Below are 27,801 nucleotides of genomic sequence, written 5' to 3'. Positions count from 1 at the left end.
TATTTGTCTATACAAAGGTATACCAGAATTTTAGCGTTTCAATGCAACTCATGTTGCATTAAAATGAGAAGTTTATTCAGATCATTGGAGCTTAGTGCTAAACTTAGGCCATTAGTTTTGATATGGGGATATACTGGGGGCACCTCAGCATCAGAAGTCTAACCATTTCAATTAAGAGATTCCATGTGTTGCCATGCTTACACATTATGTCATACTCTCATTACACGTATAGCTGTAAATATAGATACAGATATAGATAAGGATAGAAGATAGATACATTTTATATACGTAAGTATCTCTGGGCTTATAGCAGGCATGGTGTTTGCTTGACTTGTGCTTTGATTCCAACCATATATTTGATAAGCACTGATTCAGAAAACTGTTACCGTAAAGAGGTCCTTAGAAAACAAGAATTCACACTTTAAAAATCTAAAACTGGAAGGGATTAAAAATTATTATATAAATATGTACTCAAGAATAGATCATGAAAAACCTTTTATTTATTGCTTTATTCATTAAATTTTATAGCAAATCTCTTAAGAACATTGACTTTGGATCTAGATTAGGTATATATCCCAGTTCCACTACTTAGTACCTTTATGATTCCATACAATTTACTAAAATTTTGTGCTTGTTTCCCCGTATGTAAAATGGAAATGAAAATCATTCCTATTCCATTGGATTGTGATGAAGATTAAATAAATATATGTAAAAGTATATGATTTCATGATATGAATATCTCTTTATATAGACATACACACAAGTATATGTGTATCTATTTATATTTTAATTATATAGTATATAACAATATGTATAATGTAATGTGGGTGAAAAAAGCATGGTTCAGAAAAGTATGCATACTCACCTATTGCGTTAGAAAGGTGTAAAATATGAATGAATGCTTTTGTTTTAAAAAAAATAACAAAATATGTGCCTATAATCCGAGGAAATAAACATGAAGTAAGGACAGGAATAAAATCTAAACTTTTTAATAAATCTTATTTTACATTTTTAACTCTGGAGCATATAAATATTTCACATAGTTTAGAAACAAAGTTTAACTTAAAACATTTTACAAATCTGTTTGTACATATTAAGTGTTCAAGATGCTACCACTAATGATGATAGTAACAAAAGTGTTTATATATGCTAAATAAATATTAAGTGTGGGAAAACAGAAAAAAAAATGTTTCCTCCCCAATGAACAGTTGAGATGCTGAGAAGACAATAAAGATACTATGAATATCAAAAATATGGAACTGGGATAATACATTTTAATTGTGAAGATGCCTTCATATGACTTCTGGTAAAACTTAGCATTTTAAACATAGGCATTTAGTACAGTCTTTCCTAAGGACACAAACAAGATCATAAATAATTATGGGTATAAATGGAAAGGGATAGGAGACAGCAGCATTGGAGAATATTAATATATTTAGGAAAAACAAGTATTTATAGGAGTCTTTCACTTGACACGATGTAATAAACTGCTTGACAGTAAGAGTGACAGAAAGTAAGATGCTTTCTGTTGTAACATCACCATAAAGACTAAGGTATTTTAGAGAATAAACATAATGAAAGGAAGAAATGTAATAAATAATGCTTTAAAAAGGATGGAGGGTCTGATTACATCTTGTAAGGAGACCTTACATATTAAGAGAGGGATCAAGGAAAGGAAATAATGGATTCCATGCAAAAATCAAGAAGAGTGATGTTGCAGTTTCTAATAGAAAAACTAGAAGACAACAATGCAAAGCAATCCTCATTCTTAGACAAAATGTTTCACAACCTGCTATTTTAATACAGAGAAATATTCATTCAAGCATGAAAATCCATTTTCTGATATGTAAAATTCCCAAAATGCATTTTGTTCTCCCTTTTTAAGGAAGTTATTAGAAGATGTGCTTCAACAAAATGTGGATGCAAGCAAAAATATTAACAACACAAAATCCAGGAAACATGATCTATAGCATAGATAGAGGTGAATGGAGTTTCCAGGAAAACACATTATAAAGGTAAATGTAAGAAATAAGGAATGAGATTGGAGTTGAGCAGGCAGGGAACTGAAATTTTGAACTTTTAACATTTTAGTTTAATTTAGTTACCTTTGTTGAGTTGAATTTTAAACCTTTTTAAGCATATAATTGTATTACCTTTGTGAAAATATAAATTAATGAAAAATAATTATGAAGATAAGTAAAATTTGGACAAGTAAAATATTTTAACATTTTCTAAATGTTCCCAAGATGTAAATAAATGTTAAAGTCCCACACATGTACTGAACAAATAAAAGAATATACATATGTAAAGTAACAAATAGGCAGCATGAAGAAATTATTACTTGGATTTAATCCTAGAGAGCCATTTTTAAGATTTTGGTATGTATTTTCTTCAGTTTGCAGAAAATTATGTGAAAGAGAAACCATCCTAACTGGCTAAAGCAAAAACATATTTTGTTAAAGGCTTAAGATAGTAACTTGAAACTGAGCTTATTGAAGGGACTTTTAAAACCACAGCACAGATCATGGCCACTAATTTTGCCTCTATGGCTACAACAATCCAGAAGCTGTAATCTCAGGAAGCTGCTGCCACACCTGCTGATTTTAGAACCAAGAAGCATATCCCTGGTCGGGGAAAAAAGAGGCCTGAACCTCAGACCACAGAGACAGCTGCAGAATCGTACTGCCTTTTCCAGAGTCAGTGCCAGCAAAACGGACATCTTGGAGCATATCTGTTCCTCACCTCACCATAATCTAGTCCTGAATCAAATTCACACAGAAGTGCATCTAATTGGAAGCATGTAAGTTACCCCCAGGGGCCTGTCTAACCACAAGGGAGTCTGAGAAAATAGTTTTTGCTCTCCCACCTGTACAGCGAAGAATAGTAGAAACAGGTTGGGATAGGTGTTGAGCAAGTCAGTGTCTCATGGGCATATTCCCCCAGTGAGGACAAGAATATAATGAATGGTCTTCCACTTGACTTCCTCACTTAAAGTCTCTCCTTTCCAGTGCACCTCGTATCTCACAGATAGATTTAAAATAGTTTGTGCCATGATTCTCCTATATAGACACTAATATTTCTAGGTTTATTTTGTTGTTATTTCGAACAATATTGCAGTCAATAACTGTGTATTTGTCAAAACAAGCACATGCTTATTTTTCTAGGATACCTCTGTGGAGTAGGATTGCTCTTTGGAAAGCAAAGCACAAATCAATATAGCCAATTTGATTTTCAAAAGAGTTGTACAAAATACACTTCCTTCAAAAGCAAATAAAAACACTATATTTTGAAATCATTAAAAAATAAAGTATCAGTCTTACATATCTAATTTTAATTTGCCTTGTCATAATTACTTGTAAGGATCAAACATCTTTTGATACATTTATTGATAAAATGACCAATATTCTGCATTTTTCCCAGAATATAATGGTCACATCTGTTGTGTTACCCTGATGATTAATAATACCTCTTACTTACAATTGGTCTGTTTTTCCATTAAACACCCTGCCTGATTCTTATTTTTAGGTTTTATCAAGCAATTACTTTTTATTCGGGCTTCATCAAGCAATTACTTGTTTTATGCGTTACAAATATTTTCTCCCAGACTTTAATTTTTACATTAAATTTTGATTTAAAGTGTCTCTGCCTTTATTCTAGTCAAGCCTTTCTTTCATATTTGGCTGTTGATTTTACATTTTTTTTTAGAGTTCCGGGGATATATATTATGCTTTGAAAGCATTTCATTATATCTTAAAACTAAGATTTGAACATAGATACAATATATAAAACTAAAGAAACCATGTGCTTACTGTATATTCATCTCTGTTTTAAAGAAACTAATTCCCTTGTAGTCAGTAAGTTATGGATAATCTCAAAGTGCAAACACTGGTCCAAAAGACAGTGTTAGCATGCCCTTGGATTAAGACGGAAAAAAGGAGAAAGACAGGAAGTGGGAGGGTAGGAAGATGAGGAGAGAAAGGAGAAAAGGAAGAAGAAGAGGTAAAAACTTAAACTTGGGAGACAAAGCTCAGTTTCCTGGTAATTATAAATTCTATGCTGCGTGATTAAAAGTCCTGCAAGGCACAGAAACTTGCCAGAAACCCAGTCTTCTGGAGTGTCCTCGATGCTACTGATATTAAAATTATGATACTCTGAAGTATTTTGAATCTATTTTGGACTAGTGATTATTGTATATATTCTCTCTAAACTTTAGAATCTGGAAGGGAGGAGGGGCAGTTGTGGGCTTTTCAAATTTCCAATTTCCAACCATATATGTTCCTTTCTCCTTCCAGGACATCAAGTCTCATTCTTGATGTGATCAAGGCACTGCCTCTGTCCCAGACTGGACCAGCATCAAGGATGGGATGAAAAGGAAGGTAAAAAGTGAAAAGAAGGAGAAGTACAGTGACCTACAGAAAAGTAAGACTTCAGAGAGTTATACTCTTTCAAATTCAAATGGGACATTTAGGCACTATGTGACAAAGCAGAAAACTTGGATTTAGGTGAATGTAATCTTTTAGAAATTTTGGACTGAGAATATCTCAGAATGTAAACCTAATCAGTTATCTGTGAGCTGGTTCATCTGGGAGCTTAATCTGAATGGTTTCAGAAAGAGAACTATACCTTAGCCTCTCCCAACTATCCCAGACTCTATTTTCAAATGCATTAGACTTAAAATTTTCCCCAAAGGTTGACAAATGGTTGTTATGTACTCAGAGAAACTTGGTTCCTTTATTTTCAAGGCCTTATTTTTCAAATATCTCTTTAATTCTGTGATGTACACAGTTAACTTCCATCCGTGTCTATTTTGCTAACACCAGCCATGGTTATTTCTATTGTTTAAAATCAATACACTATGGTTATACACTAATGGTTATATTTGCTGGTATCTGGAATGGAGGCATTGATATGATAGCCTCTGATGGTTAAATAGATGAGGGGACGCGGGTGAGTACACCGAAGTTGATTCATTCCTGGGCAATATTTATCAGGTGGTAGCAAAGCAGTCGACTGTTGCCTGTTGCATCCTTTCCCATTTTCTGTCATTTGAGAAGGTTTTTAATCAAGGAGCCCTCACACATCAACAGGGCTTTGAGATTATGAGATAGGCTGTCAGGAAGAGTGCCCTATTCCCAGAACCTATTTTTTTTTTATTGTTTTTTATTTTTCATTATTGAAGTACAGTCAGTTACAATGTGTCAATTTCTGGTGTACAGTATAATGTCCCAGTCACGCATATATACATATATTCATTTTCATATTCTTTTTCATTAAAGATTATTACAAAATATTGAATGTAGTTCCCTGTGCTATATAGAAGAAAATTTTTAAATCTATTTTTATATATAGTGGTTATCATTTGCAAATCTCAAACTCCCAAATGTGTACCTTCCAAATCCCTTTCCCCTGGTAACCATAAGAACCTATTGTTTATTCAAGTACTGAAATGTGACCCACAGAGGCCCATAAATATTTTTAAAGAATTGATTTTGATAGTAGAAGAGAGACAATCAGCCATTCTTTATGTGACCGTGAGCAGTTTATGCCACCTACTTGTGAAGCTTCTGCAGTATATATTTCCTACCTTACAGGAAAAGATTGCTGAAGACTAAAATAAGATCAAAGCAATGAAAAACAATAGAGAAAAAGTCAGAATGTGACTTGAACTGGATCTATGTATGTCTAAAGCCAGAATATTTTGTTTATTTTCATTTAGATTAACCAATACTTTTCTCCTTCCTTTTCCTATGTTCTGTTTTTCTTCCGTCATTCCTCACCACCCCCATATTTTGTTCTGAAGTATTTTAAAGTGTTTGGTCACTTAAAATCAAATGGTAACTTCTGAGTTTTAGTTAGTATATATCTGCTAAGAACAGTATTCAGTCACCAAGTTGAGCATTCTTCTCAGATATTCAGATATCTGTCTCCTGTAGAGAGAGATAGTCTCATCATTGAGTACGTTACTATGGCACACAAATTCCTTCTTGTTTTGCAGAAAGCAAAGGACGGTTCCAGTTGACCCTTGAACAACATAGGTCTCAACTACATGGGTCCACTTATACTCAGATATTTTTCAAGAGTAAATACTACAATACTATACATGCAGAGGTTGGCTGAATCCAGGAACCACAGATACAGAGGACCAACTATAGTCAGATTAACCCCCGCTTTGTTCAAGTGTCAACTGTACTTAGGACTTTCACTAGAAATCTGCGATTGGAGGCATTTTACTAGCCTCTCTTCTGGTGTTGTCTTTTAGGGAGAGATCTCCACAAATAGCATTTGTGAATTAATCAAGAATGGTAAGGTCTAACTTTTTCCTTTCCAAGAATATTCTTCCACTTTTATTGCAATCATCTCTATCAAAATGCTTCATCATGTACACCTGATTTCAAGTGCGTTCAATCACTCTCTCTCCACAGGTTTTCCCCTCTCAAACATAATTGTGCTCAGGTTTTTCGCATCTTAAATTATGCAGCTATCATTCAGACTTTTACCTTTGTCAGACTGCTGTCTATACCGATGAGCTAAACATGAGGCTTAATGCAAGTAACTACACTGTAAAAAGTACACGGAAATATATCTTCTTCAAAGTATTAAAGATCTGATAAGACAGAATGGACAGTAGGTCAAAATATATGTGGAGATATAAAGTGAAGAAGTAAAAGTCACTTTCATCTTGACAGCATTGGCATTATCAGGCAAACCACAGCTTTGTGTTCCTCTTGGGGTGTAGGGGACAAGACCAAGTTCAGAGTCCAAACAAGACTAAGACTCAATAAGGTCAGTAGAAATTTTCTGTCTTACCCATGCTATACATTTAATCCTCATGACTCATCTATTTTTTAACACAAAGTTTATACTTGTTAATTTCCCTCACCTATTTCACTGAAACTGTTTTTCAATTTCAATTTCAGTTTCACCCCTGAGCAGGTAGACCTATGGTTTAAGGAGAAGCTGTTGACAGGCATGTTTCACAATGTGATGTCATACAAGGTATATCTATGATGTGTATAAAAAAGTTAACTTGAGCTGCCATGCTGGAAAAGTAGCTCCCAGGTAAGGATGAACTATTGCTTCTCCTTTGGCTTCAGCTGTAGGTAATGAATACATTAGTTATCCATTAGTTATCTATCTATGTTGCCTTGACTTTACTCCAGCAGAACTGCCTGGTCTAAAAGAAAAAAAATTCACTATTATTAAATGATCATTCTCCTTATGCTCTATGCTGGGATTCAGAGCCATCTAGCAGATAGCTCTATCTATAAATCCATCATATGCATGGATGCAGAGTAGGAATGTATCACCATATCAACTGATATAAGCAAGGCATATAATTATACATAGATATAATTCATATATATATGAAAAGATATAACTGCCTTATAGATAAAATAGCTATTATTTGTATAAGTAAAACATGATATAGAAGAAATTTGAATGAATTGTTAGCATGGTTGAAACATGACAAAACAATGAATGGAATGTATTTTTATTTTTATATCTCATTTATATTTTAAAACTAAGCACAAGGTTTTATTAAATCTAACCAATTTTGGTGAGTCAATTGTAGTTAACAGAAATTAGCCTTTTCCTTTCTTGCTTCCAATTGCTAGGTAAAGTGACATCAAGAGAGGAATTCACTATGGAAAAATGAATGGCTGGTACAGTTTGATAAGTAAGAATACTGATGAAAATGTAGCAGAAAAAAATCAGATGACCAACATGGTGGTAATAGTAACACATTTCCAAATTAAATAAACATTTCCTTAGATGCAGTTTTTGATGCCCCAAATCTCTCAAGTTTAAAAAATGCAAATAATTTGATATGATTTTCATTTTCCAAAGGAATGATTTAATCTAAAGTGCACAATTAGCACACTGTTTGAATATCTTTTTGCTGGGCCAAGAAAATATTTCCTTAATTGATCCACTCTTTTTAGGCCCATTTTTTAATAACTCAGGATATTTTAAAATTTGCCTTCAACTAATTTTTTAGTATAGCCCTTAGGGAATGTAATCTCATTGGTCCTGAAATATTAATTGATAGTGACTTCAGTAGGGATATCAGTGGTAATAGTTTGATCTGGTAATTATCTGCACAGCATAATCTCTTTAGGGATTTGCCTTAGGAACATTGGGCATAAACTATGCCTTACATTTGCAGCTAGCTCAGTCACTCATTCAATCACACAAGAATGTATTTATTGAGAGGCTATTATGAGTCAGGACTATGGTTCCTGGTAAGTCTTTTGTAAACTAAGTTTCACCTAATGTCTGCTATTTATTTTTATATTGCAGTGATGTCTTCTCTGCTTTTATATTTTAACGATGTACAGTGCTAATAAATCCAGGCAATTTTTTTAATGTTCAAATTGTTTGCAAGTTGCTCATAATTCTTTCATATGAAATGCCTTTCTCATTCTTAGCAAAGCACAGAAATAACACATATATATATTTAATTTAAACCATTGAACAGAAATTTACATTGCCATTAAAATCGCAGGAAAAAAATAAGATTGTATCAAAATAATTCTGAGTAAGTACAAACTTCCAGTTACAAAATAAATGAATCTGGGGATGAAATGTACAGCATGAGAAATATGGTCAATAATTATATGATTATCTTTGTATGATGACAGATGGTGACATCATGGTGATCATTTTGTAATGTCTAAAAATACCTAATTGCTATGTTGTACACCAGGAACTAACATGGTGTTGTAGCTCAATTATACTTCAGAAAACAAATAAACAAACACATAAAAAAAGAGATTAGATTTGTGGTTGCCAGAGGTGGGAGATAGGGAGAGGGGAAGGTGGATGAAAGCAGTCAAAAGTTACCAACTTCCAGTAATAAGATAAATAAATACTAGGGATGCAATGTACAACTTGATTAATATGATTAACACTGCTACATGTTATATATGAAAGTCGCTAAGAGAGTAAATCCTAAGAGTTCTCATTACAAGGAAGAAATATTAACAGCTGAATCATTTAACATTTGTTTTCATGAATTGCATTCACTACTAAATTTTCAGTATGTTGACAGCAACACTGAATTTTACATGTTCTTATATCTTTAAAAGTATATAAAATATGTATAGTATATATAAAAGTATATACATTGATTTGATAAATTAATTAAATGAATAGAAAATGTTACTCAAAATTGTTTTGAAATAAATTAATTCAAACTTAAGTAACCTGTTGAGTGTGAGGAATTGGTACATGCTGACTTAGGTAGAAATTTGCTTATATTCACTAATACAATACAAATATTGAATTTTATTTCCTTTCTTTACATTGCATTACATTAATATCCTTTAGGCAATGTTAGTCAAAGGGAGAAAAATGATAGTTTCTATGAATCTTAAAATTATTTATAGGTGATTGTCTCAATATATTTTTATTGGAAGATATCTGTGAGGTTAACTTATGTTTAATTGTTGGAATATGTTAGTATTAAGTCCTTAGTGTGTCTCAACCAAATAGCCACATAGGGGAGCTCTAACCTAACAAAAGAATAAATCACCTGCTAAACAGAATACAATAACAGTACTTTTCCTCTTTCATAATAAAATCGAAGGAGAGTTTTAGCCTTTTGTACAGTATTCCAATTACACCTTTTTTTGCCTCTCAGAAATATGCTTGCCTAAAGATAACACTAATCACATTCAAAATAAATTACAGCAAAAAGCAGGGTTTTTTTTTTTTTGGCCAACTAACCAGTTTCACATTCTGCATTAGCATGGAATTACATTACAATGGCTAGAGATTTTAGTTCAAACCAATTACACTTAATGAAAATGACTGAATTCTAGCAGCTGCTGTGATAGGCTGAAGTAACTGATGAAAGGAAGTGCCTGCAAATTATATAAAGATGAAAGTAACAGATCATATCTTTAATAATTCATATTTAATTGCCTTGTTAAGAATGACTTTTTAAAAAAAAAAATCTGTCTTATATGGAGTATATATCTTAACATTTCCTGCAGGTGTGAACTAGAACATTTGTTTGTTGTACTATAAAAGTAAATACAATGTGAGAGACATTATATCCATTTATTTTTAACAACTGAAAATCATCTTTTAATAGCACAGAATTCTTAACAATTTAATATTTTTTACTTTTAATCCATTTAATTTCATAAGTATTTCTAAATGAGTTCAGCAAAAAGTAGATAAAGATATACTATAGGGGATTAATTTCTGAATGGCAGTCTGAGAAACTCCATAGATCCCCCAATTTATGAAATCATACATAACTGATGGAAATTATTTAAAAAAATGAAACCCTTTTAAAAGCTTTTGAAATTATCCTAAGAGTGTTAGAGCAGGCAGATAGCTAGATATGAGCAGAGAAAGGGGGACACAGGCCAAATGGCAGGAACTGGGCAGAAAGGAGGGGCACAAGACAAAACACAGGAAAACATACATCTTGTAAGCGCCAGGGGTCCCTGGGCAGAGAAGGAAAAGCAGGAATCTTTGGGCTGATAAGGGGCCACACCTTTTGGCCTGGAGACCAACAAAGAAAGGTCAGAAAAGGCAGGAATTTCCAGTGTCCTAATGTAACCTTTTGCTTGTTATGCCCTCATTTCAATAAAATTAGCCTTGCAGATCAGAAAGAAGTACCCATTATGCACCGATGCCATGACACTTCAGATTCAGACTAAATAAGGACAAAAATCCCTCCTCACTTTGGGAAGGTGGAGTTGGGATGATAATCAGGAAATACGACCCCAAGCCCTTCCCTCCCCAGTGAATATTCCCCCCATTCATTTTTACACCCTATGTATGTAACTAACTTGCCAAAGAAACTCAGGGCAGCCGCTCACCTGAGCCTGCCCACTCTCCCCTTGACAGTGTACTATCCATCCTTTAATAAATCCTCACTTTACATTTTTTAACCTCTATTTATTGTCTCTGAATTCTTTCTGGGACGGGACAAGAACCTGGAACACAGGTTGGATCCACAAGCAACGAGGGCATTCAGCAAAGGAAGAAATGTTTACTCAAAACAAATATAATAAATCTTGATAAGAACAGTGAGAGTCTGTGGCTCTTAGGCTATAGTTCAACCTCTGCTCTCAAATTAGCATGACTGAAACTACACTCAGGCTGGGTGTGGTTAAGAAAAGGTGGTGTCTTCTCCCTCCTTAGCACCTACTCAAGGGTTACAGTATCTCAATGCACAGGGGAGTGACCATCCTGATTTCTTTTAACCATCAACACTGTGTTTCTAAGGCTAAAACCAGGTGATTGCAACCAAGGGGCACAGGGGTTAGGAAGGGACTTCCCTCTTCTGCCCAGCTTCCACTTGCAGTGCTAAGGATTTGCCTAAGGTGTGGTAGGCCAAAAATGCTGGGCCCCAATTTCCATTGCCTTAGTCACTTAAAGACTGGTGCTTCAAAACCAAAAGAGATAAGCCAAAACCAGAAGCTACAAACAAATGAAGGAAAAACAACAATAATCCCCAGAAAGAGGGGAAATTAGTATTCAAATGTGACATGTTATCTAATTTGTCCAGTTTCCCACACACAAAAAAAATTATGGGACATGAAAAGATAAGGGAAAGTGAACAGGCATAAGAAAAAGAAGGCAAAATAACTGTGAGAGGGCTGATATATAGGACTTAGAAGACAATTACTTGAAACTAATTACTATGAATATGCACAAAGAACTAAAGGAAATCATGCATAAAGAAGAAAACTATATTACCAAATATTGAATATCAATAAAGAGAAGTCATTTTAAATGAAACTTGTGGAGTTTAACAGTACAAACACATGAAAAATTACTAGATGGTATCAAAAGTAGATTTGAAGAAGCAGAAGAGTCTGTAAATTAGATGATAAATTGTTAGTGATTATGCAGTCTGAACAACAAAGAGACAAAAGAATGATAAAATATAAACAGACCTTCATAGAAATAAAGGACATTGTTAAACACACCAACAAATAAAGTGAGTACCAAAAGGAGAGGAGAGATAAGTGCAGAAAAAATATCTGAAAAGTTGCTGAGAACTTCTCAAATTGGATGAATAAAATTAATCTTCCAAGAAGGTCGGTGATCTAAAAATCAAATAAATGCAAAGAGATCCATACCTAGACACGTTATATTAAAATTATCAAGGGCAAAGACAAAAAAAGACTGAAATAGCAAGAGAAAAATGACTCATCATATACAATGGAATCCTAGTAAGATAAATAGCTGACTTATCAGAAACTGAGACCTAGAGACATAGGATGTCATTTTCAATGCTCTAAAAGGAAAAAAGAAACACAAAAATACACTCAACCAAGAATCTTACATCCAGCAATATATCTTTCACAAAATAAGATAAAAATATAAAGAGATTCACAGATAAACAAAAATAGAGATTATTTATTGATAGTAGACCCACTTTATAGGAAATATGAAAATAAGTTATTCAATTGAAAATAAGTGACTCAAGATAGAAATTTGAAAACACATAACAAACTAATGATAAAGAAAAATATGTAATTATAGAAGACAACCCAAATGCATGCTTTTTTCTTATTTCTTCTATTACCTGAGTTAAAAAGCAATCTTATAAGTGATAGTAATATAACTGAATTTTTGGTTCTGTAACAGAGAAATGTAACATCTTTGACAATAAAAAGGAACAAAGGAGGCAGGAGAGAGCAAAGCTGATGTGGAGTAAAGAAATAATATTAGTAACTCATATCCACAGAAACAAATGTAGAGAAGTAGAAATGGTAAACAAGAAAGTCAATATGTGTATAAATTTCTATAAAGTAGATATCCTTCATTTCTTCTTTCATTTTGGCTAAAATACATGAAATTATATGAAGTAATAAATAGCAATGTACTGGTAGATTTGTATTATATTTAGATATTTTTAATGCTTAAAAAGGAGAAGAGAGCAATGTAAGTAATATTTATTTGTCTATTAGAATACAGTTAATATACATCTGATCTAGACTGAGGTGAAGTTAAGAGGTTTTGGCCAGATCTAGAACAACAATTTAAGAAAATACTTTAGAAATATAGTGAAAATTCTTAAGAGAATCAAAATGTTAAACTAGAAAATACTCAATGAAAAAGAAAGCAGTAGAAGTGGATAGAGGACTAAAACACATGAAGCATATAAAAATAAAAAGCAAATCGATAGACGTAAATCTAACTGTATCAATGATAACAATGTTAATGAATTAAAGAATTTAAATGAATTATTGAAACAATGGTCAATTTTTTTTTAAGTACCAGATATATGTTTTCTGCTGGAGACATTCTAAATTCAAAGAAACAAATAGTTTGAAAGTAAAAGTTTGGAAAGTGTATATATATCATGTAAGTAGCAACCATAATAAAGCTGGAGTAGCTATAGTAATATTAGGTCAGAAAAGATTTTAAAACAAAGTTTTACTAGACATAAAGAAACAATGACGAAAATAGTGAACCCATATGAAAACTGTAACAATTATATACACATGTGCACCTAAAAAGAGAGTCCACAAATAAAGAAAACCAAAAAAAAAAAAAAAAAAGAATTGAGAAGAAAATTGGCAATTAAAAAGCAATAGTTGAGACAAAAATGAGCAAAACACTGACAAGGAAACAGAAAGTCAAAAGACTACTGGAAACCAATGAGAACTTGCAGACATGGCTACAGTATGGCTACCTGACAACAATAGAATACCAATTCTCAGATACACATTTAACATTCTACAGAATAGAGCAAATGTTAGGACATAAAATAAGCTTCAATACCCATAAAAAATTGAAATTCTTCAAGAATTTTCTCTGATCATAATGGAAAGAAACTAAGAAGGAAATTTGAGAATTTCACAAATAAGTAGAAATTCACACTAACTGCTAAGTTAACACATGGGTCAAAGAAGAAATCATGAGGAACCTAGAAAACACTTCGAGGTAAATGAAAATGAAAAGATGACATACCAAAACTTAAGGGATACAACAAATCAGTGTCCAGAGTGAAATATATAGCTTTAAATGCCCATATAAAAAAAAAAAAGAAAGATGGTGACTATAATTAATAATACTGCATTGTACAGTTGAATTTACACACTGAACTTCAGTAGTTTATAAATATGGACTAGGTTTGGATTTCTAGAAGAACTATGATTCAAAAATATTGCTTCCTCTGTAATTCTAAGTTCCTCATGGCTCACCTTCAGCTCTGAGGAGTAGGTCAAAGCCAAACATTTTTTGTTTTTAATGATTATTGTCTTAGCAGTCTAGGCACCAAGAAAAGGAGCCCAGGAATGAAGTTATCAAAATACAGATGAGACAAGCAAAGACAGATAAAAATATGATCTAGGCTTCCTTAGGCATTCTGTCCTAGGTAACAAATATAGAACTATTGCGGGATTTTATTGCCAGATGGACTCCAGTAAGGATCTATTAGTGGAAAGGCCTAGAAGAAGATTAGACAGTGAAAGGGAGAAGCAATTTTTGCTTCTGTCTTTCTTAGAATTACTCATCCAAACCAGAGAACAAATATGGGCTGCAGCCTCATGAGCAGCCTCAGGTCCTGCATTGTGTGGCCTCTTTCTTGGTCTCAGTGCCAGAAAACCTTGTCCCAGCTCTACTGTGCAGACCCCAAGTAGTGTTTCCAGCACCAGCAGCAAGGCAGCTGTTACCATGTTACTGTGTTTTCAGCAATAACTGTCACAGTGGTTCTGTCATCACTATGACTTGTCCCTTCTCTGAGATTCCAGCCAACCCCAAGCCATTGCCTCTTCATACAGAACCCATGTGGTATTTGTAGGAATGTTCCTGAACTCTTTTAATACAAACTTTGCTCTTTTCTCTTAACTAGAGCTGCTAGCTGCTTCTTGTGGTCATAGATCAGTTACCTTACTTTTTTTTTTTTCTTTCTTTGCTCTTTCAGTCCCTCCCCCCAAAAATCTAGATATGACAAAGTATAGAATGGACTGAAATTTACATGGACCTATTAAGATTTTAATATGTGCAAAGCTTACACCATAATATTTTTGAGTCTTTTATAGTTAAAAGCACCTGTATGTTAAGATATATGTTCAAATATATGCATATTTATTGCAATATATTTTAACTGACATAATGTGTGTCAACATTAATGTCTGTCAATGTGGTGATGACTAAAAATGTATGGCATATTATAGCCTTTCTAATAATGAATAACTACTTTAATAGTTTATAGTATCTATCTATCTATGATTCTAGAGTGAGGATTTTAAAAAGGAAGTCATGTCATTTGTATTTACAAAGTTCAGTACTATTTGTTGAAACAAAATCAATTGATGTTGCCATGGGAATTTGGAAAACAAAATTAAAATATTTTGTTTTCTTATTTAAAAAAAAGCCATGGAGGATTTTAGAATAGCCTAATAGTGTTTTTCAGTGGGAAACAGTGTTATTCAGGTTGTGAAATTCCACTTATAAAATGGATTAAATAATTTAGATCTTATTTTTCTAAGAATATTTTTACTTTAATTCATTAAAAAATTTAAAAATCACTGTTTTCACTGATGTTATTACTTTTATTCATTAAAAATAAACCACTTTTTAGTCTCTTTTAGAGATATAAATACCTTCTTCTAAGAACTGAAACAAACCTCTGTAGTGAAGAGAAGAATACTTCTATGCTGTTCTTCATGAAATCAAATCACATGTGTTAAAAGATCTTTGTTCTATAGGTACGACTAAACCCTATTCTCCTCACACAAAGAAACAGAACATTGGGTTTGTCAAGGTACTTAATGTATCAAGAAAACCTTTTATCTACACTGTTTTATGAGTCACAGACTCCATCACTCTCACATAATGACAGAAAATCATTGAAACAAAAATGCTTACTATCCTGCAATAGCGATAAGAAGCACATTTATCCCAAACCAATACATCCATTATCTTGTAGTCTCAGGGATGTAGAGATAAATTGAGACTACAAGTCTCCTTAGCTAAGTTATTGCTTCAGTATTTCCCATTGGCATAATTTCAAACACCTGAAGAAGGGTAGCCAAAGCATTAATCCTACCTCATTTGTTGGATGTTTCTCTGACTTCACTGATGTTAACTGCCTTTCAGCTCTGATAAGCATATATGGCTGAGTATATTCCTGTGGTTTCAAAGAAGGCCCTGAGACAGAAATTAGAAAGATATATGAATACTGTTGGTCAAATATGAACTGTAAATTGTACAGAACTGTCCACTGTAGCTCAGACTGAAGTCAGTAGGAGCCTCATGTGATAATACATGGTCACCGAAAGTACCTACTACATGTTTATTCCTCTGAGCTAACAGATATTTATAACATTTAAAGAGCAGTTTTTTTGATTAATGTCTTCATACGTTTTTCCAACTTTTACTTCTAACCTATCTTATTTTTGTATTTGAACTGAATTTCCTGTAGGTAATATATAGTTCGATCATGTTTTTGAAATCCACTTTTCCAGTCTCTTTCTATAGTACGTTTAAACCATGCATATTAAGGATAATTCTTGACAGGCTATGACTAAATCTGTCATTTTTATTTTTTTACTTTGTATTATCTTTGCTTTTCATTTCTTTATTTTCTTCACATTGATGTGTGTTAATTTAACATTTAAAAATTCTATTTTAATATGCTTATAGGTATTTTGCATGCATTGCTTTATAGTGTTTAGTTGGTTACTCTAGAGATTATTATACATATTTAACTTATCACAGTCTACTGGTGTCTATATTTAACCAGTCTGAGGTAAGTGTAGAAGTCTAATCTCATTTTATGTCTTTTATTTTTCAGTTATAATTGTCTTTAAAAAATTCCTCTCCATATACTTACATCTATATCTGACAATGCTATAATTTTGGTTTCAACCATCAAACATAATAGAGAAAATTTACCAGGAGAAAAAGAATGGATTGCATTTAGTCACCATTTTATTTTTTACCTTGTTCTTTCTTCTTTACTGATGCTCCAAACTTTCTTTTATCTTTTCCTTTATTTTTATAGAACGTTTGGGGGGCATTTTTAGTTTTTTAGATTGGTCCTTTATTGACAAATTCTTAGTTTTTCTTCCTATATGAGTATACTGAGTTTCGGTTCATTCCTGAAGGGTATTATTACTGGGTATAAAATTATTGATTGAGTGTCCTTTTCTCCAGCAGTGAAAAGTATCTGGAATTTCCTCTTGGCCTCTGTGGTTTCTGATGAGATATCAACTGGTTATTCATATTGTTTCATCCCATTGCTAAAGTTCCATTTATCTATGTTTTCAAGATTTTTTGTTCACATTTTATTTTCAGAAGTTTAATTACAATGTGTACATGTGTGGATTTCTTTAGGTTTATTTTATACAGGATTTATTTAGTTATTTGTATCTTTAGGTTTATGGCTTGTGCCAAAGTTAGGGAGAGGATTCAGCCATTATTACTTTCAGTACTTTTTATCAACACCCTTTTCTCCTCTCTCTTCAGGACTCCAAAAAAAGCCTGATGTTAGATCTTTGGTTATACTTCAATAGTTCTCAGGGCTCTGATCATATTTTTTCAGTATTTTTTTCTATGTTGTTCAGATTATTTCTATTCTTTTACTTTTAAGTATACTAATTTTTACTCTGTCCCCACCATTGTTTTAAGTCCATTTATTGAGACTTTAACTTTAGTTATTAATTTTTTAATTCCAAATTTTCCATTTGGTTCTTCAGGTGGGTTTATTCCAGACACAACATGAAGGATCCTTAAGGGTTTGCAATGGTCTTTACATTGACTGTGCCAATGCCTAGGTCTTCATTGTAATGCTGTATTTTAATTTTTTAAGATGTTTAAGACTACCAAAGAAAACTGTGTAAAGAGTTTATGGGAGCTCTCTGTATTTCTTCTAACTGCATGTGCATCTAAAATGATTTCAAAAATTAGAAATATAATAAAAAGTAAAAAAAGAAAATAACCATCCTGATTACTCTAAACCTTTCTGTATAACTATAATATTAAAAACAAATTTTAAATTTTCACAAAGCTGATTACAATTTGTTCTAATTAGTAACACTACATTACAAATCACATTAAATTTAATAATGCATGCAAAAGTAATAATTTATTACATCTCAAGATTTTGGAGGTTAGTGGCTCAGGAAGGGCTTAATTGCACAGTTCTTACCTAGAGTTTTTCATGGATTTGCAAAATTATATGACAGCTGGGACCATACAGTCATTTGAAAACTTGAAAGGAGACTGGAGGGTTCACTCACATAGCTGACAAACTGGTATTTATTGTTGGGTAGGGGTATCAGTTTTTCTCTATCTGTACCTCTTCCTTGAGATCTTTACATGTTTGTTTGTATTAATTGTGTGGTTAAAAATTTTCTCCAGAGCAAATCATCTAAGAGACCAACTTGGAAATGATAAAAGTCTTACGGCACAGTATAAGCAATCACACATTATCACTTCTTCAGTGTTCTTTTCATCATATGGGGACAACTCTATATTGTGCATGAGAAGACTATGTAAGTGCATGGGTATTAGGAGCCCTGAACCATTAGGGTGATCTTGGCTGAGTGGAAAACATGATAGTTCTATTAAAAATATCAAATAATTCTTTATTTATACTAATATAAATTTAAAGTTTTAACTGCAATTTAAAATAATTGGTATCTAGAGGATACAGTTTATAAAATTATACTGCTGATGCCAAAAATAACCTGGGAAGATATATATAACATAAAGCTTAGCTGACTCAACAGGGAGTCTCCTAGGTTTCTTAGCTTACATTTAGGAAATTCACTAACAATAATGAATATACATAAATTCCAAATTTCCAATTTTCCATATTAATGGAGTACATAACAGGCTTGACACTCTGAATTACATTTTTTAAGGGAACAAAACACAAAACTTTTTTATTTGTTAAAATTACTAACTATAAACAAGTACACCAAACTGTTAGCTGAAAAGACAATACCCATCCTACATCATTAACCCCATCTAGATTTTATGTTGCTGATTAGAGAGTAAAAGGATAGTTTCCTTGAAATTATCATATATTCATATGTATGAAAATGAAAAAGAAAAATTATATATGCAATGATAATTTCCCCCAAATTAATTAAAGTTTAGATTGTTCTTTGAAAGTGATAACTTTTATATCAAGGGTTTGAACATAATAGAGTTTATGTTTTTCAGAACATCCGGGTCCCAGGTGTCTCACAAATCCACCGGGAAATGGTTACGAATAAGTAGTTCAGATCTTTATACTGTGTCCCCTTATTTTTAAAAGTGTTTATTCAAAAAAAGTGTGGTCAAATATTATAATAGCACCTAGTTTAGAAATTTGAAACATAGTCACAACATAATGCTGTTGATAAAATGCAAACATTATTTAGTACCTAATTATACAGAAATATGTATTCAAAGTTACAGGTGCACATAGCACATTTAAATAGTAAGGGCTGTAGCAAAGAATCATAATTATGTAACTGGTGTATGGAGAAAATTTCATTAAGTTCTTCCTTTAGCAATAATCTATGTAAAGTCTCCCCTAGGGAGGACCAGCTTCTGTTCTGAAAGTTTAAGTTTAATTGTTAATTATCATATACAATCCTCTGTAATAATGCTAATTAGTTTCTAAGTGGCTGTACAACTATCCTCAGTGCTGTCATCTTGCCAGTCGACAAGAAATATTGTGATATTTTAATGTTCTATAAGTGTAATACTGCAGAAAACATAGTGAAGAGAAAGACTGTTGAATGGCAATTGGCAATTCTGAACCAGACAGTCTTTTCCCTTCTGTTCCATTAAAATCCTCAATACTATTTAGTAAAGATTGTAATAAAAACTTTGGGAAGCCTCTGTAGGGAAGTGTTCAATATTTTTGATAAATTTGCATTAAATTACACTTGATTTTTTTTCTGCTATCTTTTCATATTTTTAAGAAGTTATATTTACTTTTCAAGAAATTTACCTTAGAAAAAAACTAAGCCCATATATTTTCATATTGTAATGTGAACCTACAATATGCTTCACTACTTACCTATTAAAAACAGAATACATAGAAAATTATGGTAAAATATTTTGTAATTAATTATAGATTAGATGATAGATGTTGGCATTTAAGAGCAAGTTATATAATCAACTAAAATTATGTAACTTAAAATTTTATGTATTATTAGAAGTTTTATGCATATAATAACTATAATTCATAAACATGATTATGATAAAGAATTGAATAAATGCCCATATGCTGGACTCTGTAGTAAAGATTAAATTGAAATCTAAGTTATTTTGTCTCTGTTGGGGCCCATATTAATGAGCTAGACATGTGATAAGCCCTTTTATCTCTAACATTAAATTTTTCTATATATATTTAGGCACACTTATTGATATATGTGTCTGTATATTTACATCCATACAATCTTAATTAAGTCTTACACATTTCTAGATTTACATGGTATATTCATACATGCACACACATATGTAATATCCAATCTAAATTTTAATATTTTATGTTAAGACAGAAAGAGAAATCAAAAGACTTAATCATCAGAATAATATTTATTTAGACAGGCCTAAACTGCTAAATAGACTAGCAGATTATAAAATTAACTTTTCTTTAAATACTGGAATATATATAATTTATTTTTAATTCCAAATAAATTACTTTTATAATATTTGCCAAATAAATATACCTTGAATTATTTTTAACAATAATCTAATAGTACTGTTTTATATTTATACCCTCTAATCATCTTCTGATTTTCATTTCTTTTATTAGATACACAAATAAATGTTGCATTTGTGTCTGATATTAGAGATTAAAGTCCACAAGTACGTAAAGTATTAGAGGTAAAGTCCACAGTAAGGAGAGAAAGAGAAATGAATATAAGCTGGGGGAAAACGAGAAGTTAAAATGCAGGAGCAGGAGGTAGAACTCTTGCAGTTGGACTAAAATCCATGTCAATTCATATGCTCCTGACCTTAATAATATGAGTGTCCTGCAGAAGCCAGGGCTTTGTCACGAAGCTAAATATACCTGGCCCCAGAGTTAGAGGTCAACAACGATCTAAGATAAGGCAGAGGAGTTATAGGCACAGCCTAGGTCAGACAGGTGAGCCTGAAGTTCAATGACAACATGTTTGAGTTAACAACACAGCCCCTCTTTCAATTCCACTCTCCATGTGCCCCATAAGAATTTTTCTTGGTGACTACAATAACCAGTTATATAAGCAGTGCAATCAGACAGTCAGGAATAGAGATTATCTAGCTATGATAATTCAATTTATAGTCCATCTGGCACTAATTTCTGTGAAGCACAGCCACTACCTGTTTTTCGCATCAGCATATGAAGTTATCTAATCAAGAAACGTCTATTTAGATGGTAAATTGAGGACAGTCCAGAAGTTCTAGAAATGTTAAAACAGATTTGGTTAGGAGGTAATATAGTCAGATTGTTTCAACTGTACACTAGATAATTTTAGAACACTCTATTTTAAGTCAAAATTCCATGAGAAATGTTCCAGAGTAGATAAAACGTACACACTTGGGAATCTTCTAATTTATATTTTCCTGTATTCCACAAATCCAAATTATTTCTTTAAAATTGTCTTTATTGAGGTATAATTTTCATTTGTTAAAATTTACAAGCTCCTCTAGGTGTCACAAATTTATTTAGGTGTGTATCCACCATAAAATCACACTATAATTTCCATTACCCTAGGAAGTTCTCCCATGTCCCTTGACAAGTTCCTCTTACCATCCTCCAGCTTGGGGCATCTACTGATCTGCTTAGTGTCACAATATTTCTATGATTTCTAGAATTTAATGAAAATTTTTACAGTATGTAGTATTTTTCGTCTAGCTTTTTACATTTTGCATAATGATCTGAGATTCATCCATGCTGAAATTATTGTATCTATGGACTGAATAGTTTTTATTACTTTTGGAAATCATTTAGCCATTATTTCTTCCTTCTAATTTTTTTGCCTCCTCTTCTTGCCTCAATTTACACATATAAGAACCTGTGTGTCCCGTAAGTCACTGAAGTTCATTTTCTTTTTGTTTTCACTCTTGTATCTGTGCTCTAGTTTCAAGTTTACTGATCATTTTCCATCTGTAGTGTCTAATCTGCTATTCATTTCATCTATTGCTTTTTTATTTCAGATACTTTATTTTTCATTTCCAGAATTTCAATTTGAGTATTTTTACATATTTCTTCTTATCAAGCCCATATTTCTCACTTATTTAACTCTGAAGTATACTTATAATATCTATTTTAACATTTTTGTGTTCTATACCCATCATTACTATCATTTCTGTGTTTCTAAAATTTTATTTCTTCATTATGTGTCATGTTTCCTATTGCTTTGTGTACCTGGTAATTTTATATTGGATGTCAAGAATTGTCAATTTTTCATTGTTGGATGCTAAATTTTGTGACATTTCTTTACATAATTCTGTACATTTATATGCTATGCAATTAAGTTACTGAATTATATTTTTTTCATGGTTTGTTTTTAAGCTTCATTACAATAACTACAGGGCAGTCTTAGCTTAAAGGTGGTTTAGTCCCATTATTAAGCTTAGACACATTTGAGACTCTACCCAACACTTTGTGTATTATGAGGTCTCTCTGAATTGTGAACACAATCTCTTATAAGACCTGTGGAATGTCTGGTATTAGTTGGTGTACTACTTTCCACTGGTTTTGTCCCTTGCCCAGGTGGTTTCTTCTCACACGTGCACAGATGCAAGCATTCACCTTGGCTTCCCTGATGCCTGTATCTCTTCTGCTAGAGGCACTAACAGCTGTTTCCTTGCACTGAAGCCTGGAAACTGCCTTATGAAACTGAGCCTGAGCAATTATACAGATCACTTCATTTGTTTTCCTTCTCTCATAGATTACTGTCATGGGCTGTTTGATGTCCAGCATGTGACAGATACTGATTTATATTTTTTCGTGTTTAAGGGGAAGAGATTCAATCATGTGTCTTAATTCCAGTATGACTGGAAGTCTAAGTCAAGATAATACTAGGGATCTATTTGTTTTCCAAATGCATAGTTGAACAATTCATATATGGTATCTATAATATTTATGAGTCTAGAATCTTATCAAAAAAGGAAATGTAATATTGTTTAATATGATACCATTAGTGAACTGGATCTGGTTTCTAAAAATTAACACACTCTCTAAGAAAGGATTTAAGTGAGACTCAAACTTTTTTAAAATCTTGCTGAATGATAAACATTATCTTCACTATTTCTTAATTTGAGAAACCACATAGGTTTCTGTTTTTAAAATTGAAATAGCAGTTACTACACTTTGCATCTCTATCCTTCTAAGCAAATATTTAAAAATAATTGGATAATGTGCCAATATCATTTACAATTACATTCATTATCTAGTAGGAATATTACCAGCAATGGAAGATATCCATTCACATGTAACAGTCATGCATTCTATTTAATGTTGTTACCTCTTTTGCAATTAAAATATTTCATAATATTACTTGTTTACCATATCCATGTCAATTATCATTCTTCTTGAGAACAAAGATATAATCAACATAAACAATGCACAACTCCCTGTTCTTAATGTTGTGTGCTAATATAATCTGTTTTCTCAGAGAAGGTGATTTCTTTTCAAAAAACTATTTTTCTATAAAAATACATTTTAAGTAAAATTTTAGACTTCAAACATAGAGTTTAATTAATTTTACTCTTAAGTTCATAATGTATCATATCCTTAGATTCATGTAAAAACTTTTGATTTAAAATTTTTCATTTAATACTGATTTCCACTAATTTTCCTTCCATTCATCTAGCACTGCTAAATAAACTTACACTGATATTTCTGACAAAAGTCCTTAAATATACATGAATCTACACAAAATGAATAATTTTGTTTTTGCTTAATAGTTTTACTTTTGCATAATTTAAATTGTGCTATGAAATTTAAGCATGTTTCCATGTTTTTATATGAAAGTACATAATATTTTACCAGATGCTGATTATTTCTTATTGATGGTCACTAAGTTACCACCTTGTTAACACAAATAACATGCGACATCTCCATATTTATATCATATATGTTTAGACTAAGTTTGGCTCATCAGGTGAAAGGGGATACCCATAATTAATTAATTAATTATTGCAAAATTGACTTCCAGAATGACTGTTCCAACTTACTAGCTTTCCAGGAGATTGCTATCTTTCTAAAAATTTTATCTTTCCAAATTGCCTATATCCAAAACAAGGCTTTGATAATCTAGGTCTATGATTATCTATATCTAGATGGATTTAATTGTGAATGTTATAACTGATTTAACTTTCATTCTGTCCTACAATGATTTGGGCCAGCTCCTGCAACATTTCAGAGTTCACCTTCTGTTATTTGAATATACATATATTCAAATACATAGATGTATTATTGGAGATTATGTATGTCCATATATGATACATATATATATATATATATATATGTACATATCATACTAGGTTTCCTAAATTATCCAATTTGATTTTACATTTTTATATTCAGTTTATACACTGGGTTATCATTTCCATGGTCAATATTTTCATTTAGAATTCCTTCAATACAATCGTTCTTCCTTACATCCAATTTTTAAACATCTTTTTGGATTTTACAATATTATTATACATTTCTGTCTAATCAGTTTCCTCATTTTTATTTCCCTGGTCTTGAACATAAACATCTTTTTGGATTTTACAATATTATTATACATTTCTGTCTAATCAGTTTCCTCATTTTTATTTCCCTGGTCTATGTCACTTTGTTCATTTCATGTCTTTCATTTTCATGACCTCCTCAGTTGTCTTCTAATCTTTCCTATGTGAACACATCTTGATTTGCTTGATATTCTCTATACCTAGGCTAGTGACACCTTCATGTAGCTATAAATTTAAGTTATTCCCTAAAGCGTGTTCCTCACATGAGTAGGGGAGAGGTGTACATTTAGGATTGCAATATGAGCTTCACCATTCCATGTGAACCCTGCCTTAAGTTATCTCCAGATCGCTGTATTACAGACCTTGCTCTTGTTTTCAACTGCCATTTTCCTTCTAATTATTTCCTATTCTAAGGATTAGGTAAAAGAGAGTTCAGAGGTCTGCAGTCCAGCCACCCTCAAGCTCTTGGCTCCTCAACCTCGTAATAACAGTCTAGCAACTTCTTAATATTACCCAATCTATTGGCTCTGTTGCTTTGCTGCCTTTTTGATTTGAGTGGATCTGGACAATTCTGGGATTACAAGGTCTGTGCCAGTGGTGCATAATAATGAAATCATTTCTTACTTATGGTTTATGCTATCATAGAGGATTTTGGGCAGCATGACCATTTCTACTGGCTGGGAAGTGTGAGCTTATGTTTGTGAGTACAAGCTGGGACAGGTTTTCAGCCTTGACCCCATAATCACTTTGTCATAGAACTAGGTTCAGGTTCTCAGAGACACAACATGAAAGACAAGGGAAAATTCTAGACTTCTCTTCCTCAGAATACTCCCACAGTGATCCCATAGTCTTCTCCAGTCATAAGCCTCCATTTCTCCCAACAATTGTGATCCCACTACTGCCTGATTCTTCAGGGGTTTTTCATATGCTTCCCATTATTCGGATTCGAATTTTATCAGAGTTGAAATAATTTTTTTCTTAAATTTATAGATTTTTACTCAGCAATTAGTATCACTAACCAATTCCTATTTGCTATATCTTATTCTATTAAACATTTCAATTCTGAGAAATAACTTAAAATTTTGCCTTTGTCAACTGATGGTTAAAACCTCTATCAGTTATGACTAATGGACCACCACATTTCTTACAAATTTTATTTTCTTCCACTGAATTTCAGCAACTGGTGGGTAGCTCTTGGAGCTGTTATGCATTTTTTATCATGCTTACATCTTCTCAGAGACAAATTTCTCAAATTTTTCTTCTCTCTTGACTAAGTGTGTAGGACTGAACCTTTTATCCTGACTCTTAATTTCTTTCTTATTACCCTTTCTTGAAAATTATATTTCACTCAGCACAAAGTTTTACCTCAAGTCAACTAGATTGGTTCTCAGAGAATATGTTTACATTCTCCACTTTGCAGAATTTAAAAAAAAGTATACTTGTTTTATGGTTTACTTGTTTCAAAATTCTTTTTAATTTTCCTCAACATCTTTGTCTTATTTTTAGTTAAATTTTAGATTCCCTACTGGCTTTTCAGAATTGCTTACTCATTAAAATAAATTTATGTTCCATCCAGTATTTGTTATGGATCATTGGATTAAAGTTATATAAGTTCATGGATTTCATGGAGCAAGGACAATGGACAGTATGTTCAAGTCATGGTTCTAAAGGAACATGAGCATCTAGAGTGTTGTCTATCAAGAGGAATGTCTATCAAGATCAAAAGCTCTGCCCAAAAGTGGAAAATCTGAAGAAATGAGATTTAGCACAGATACGGAAAAAGTCATGTAATACATAATGCTTGTTTTCAAATATATGAAACAGTATTTGGTAACAATAACTTTTATATCCTCAGAGGAAATAATTAGTCTACTGTATATAAGAATGGATATGGAAAATAGGCTTCTGGAAAAGAAGTAACAAAATCAAGAGTTCAATCCTTCAAAATGGAATAGTAAGGGATGACATTTAAAATCAAGTGCAGAAAACTCAGTCATAGAGTGGATCCATTGTCAAATGCTACCTATGATTAGGGCAAATAAAAAAGAAATTATCAGTCTACTGGCCAGTCTTGTGTTATTGTTTTCAGCAAGTCAAAATTTGAAAAGTTTAGATTTAATCTGTTTCATCACAAAGGAAAAAATAATCTATGACATGTGGATCATGATTATAGGAAAACAAATTTAAGATTAATTAATATAATATAAATTAATTAAGATGCTTTTTTTCCTCCATTAGAGTGGTCAGAAAACTGCATGGATTGCCTTAGGAATCTGTGAGTTCTTCATGCCTGGCTGGGGAAGAAAGAAAGGAGAACCAGAGTTGCAGTACTACTTTGCTTGTGTCTACAGTGCTTAGTAACCAAGAAGGGGTAGAGTCTAGTAGGAGCTTCTGTGAATTTACTTTGAAAAATAGAGGTAAGGGAAATGATAGCAAGCTGGAATCATGTATTTATTTTAAGGCTATTATTAAAACCATACCATAGGATTTCAACATGTTTGTAATAACAGTAATGGATGATTCTATCACACTCATGGCTACTCTTCCAAATTAGTTCAGGTTCTGCAAAGACACTTTTATTCCAATTGACTAGCCTGCCATCATCCTTCATAATATCAAGAACTGTAGGCAGCCTATTAAAAGTGGCATCACAAATCCTAAAACTCATCCACTCTAGCAATTTTCCATTCCATTCCACTTTACCTTTATATCCCATTGCCACACCAATAAATCATCATAAACAGTCTCTGAACTCTTAAACTGAAGTAGTCTACTTGGCATAATACTAATCCTTTCTCTTCTAAGTCTCCTAAATTTGTTCTTTGACTATACTTACTCTATTAATGATTTTAGTGAACTATACCATATATTAAACATGTATAATGCTAATGTACAACTTAAATCATAATAACATGAAAATTCAAGCACAGAAGAACTAATGTATGTGTGCATATGTGTGTATATTTCTAGTATTATGTATATACAAATATGAATGTATACATATATGTGTATTTTATATAAAGAAATGTCTCTTATGCATTTAATGTACATTGATATGTAATGTATAAATAGTGTGTATAGAATGTGTGTATATATATGTGTATGTGTGTATGTGTATGTATTATACATAGGTACACACATATACAT

The 27,801-nt window shown here is 32.2% G+C and overlaps 1 long non-coding RNA gene across 1 annotated transcript; it reads left to right on the top strand.

Moving 5' to 3' along the window:
• The first annotated feature begins 2,422 nt into the window (after positions 1-2,422).
• Positions 2,423-27,573, top strand: LOC135322729 (uncharacterized). Its single transcript, XR_010383502.1, has 3 exons — positions 2,423-2,800; positions 4,293-4,419; positions 26,893-27,573. It is a non-coding gene; the product is annotated as an uncharacterized LOC135322729 (long non-coding RNA).
• The last annotated feature ends 228 nt before the right edge of the window (positions 27,574-27,801 follow it).

The sequence above is a fragment of the Camelus dromedarius genome, chromosome 13 (assembly GCF_036321535.1).
Source record: "Camelus dromedarius isolate mCamDro1 chromosome 13, mCamDro1.pat, whole genome shotgun sequence".
Lineage (NCBI taxonomy): Eukaryota > Metazoa > Chordata > Mammalia > Artiodactyla > Camelidae > Camelus > Camelus dromedarius.
Note: the sequence above shows the minus strand (reverse complement) of the source record. Positions and strands in the feature narration are given on the sequence as shown.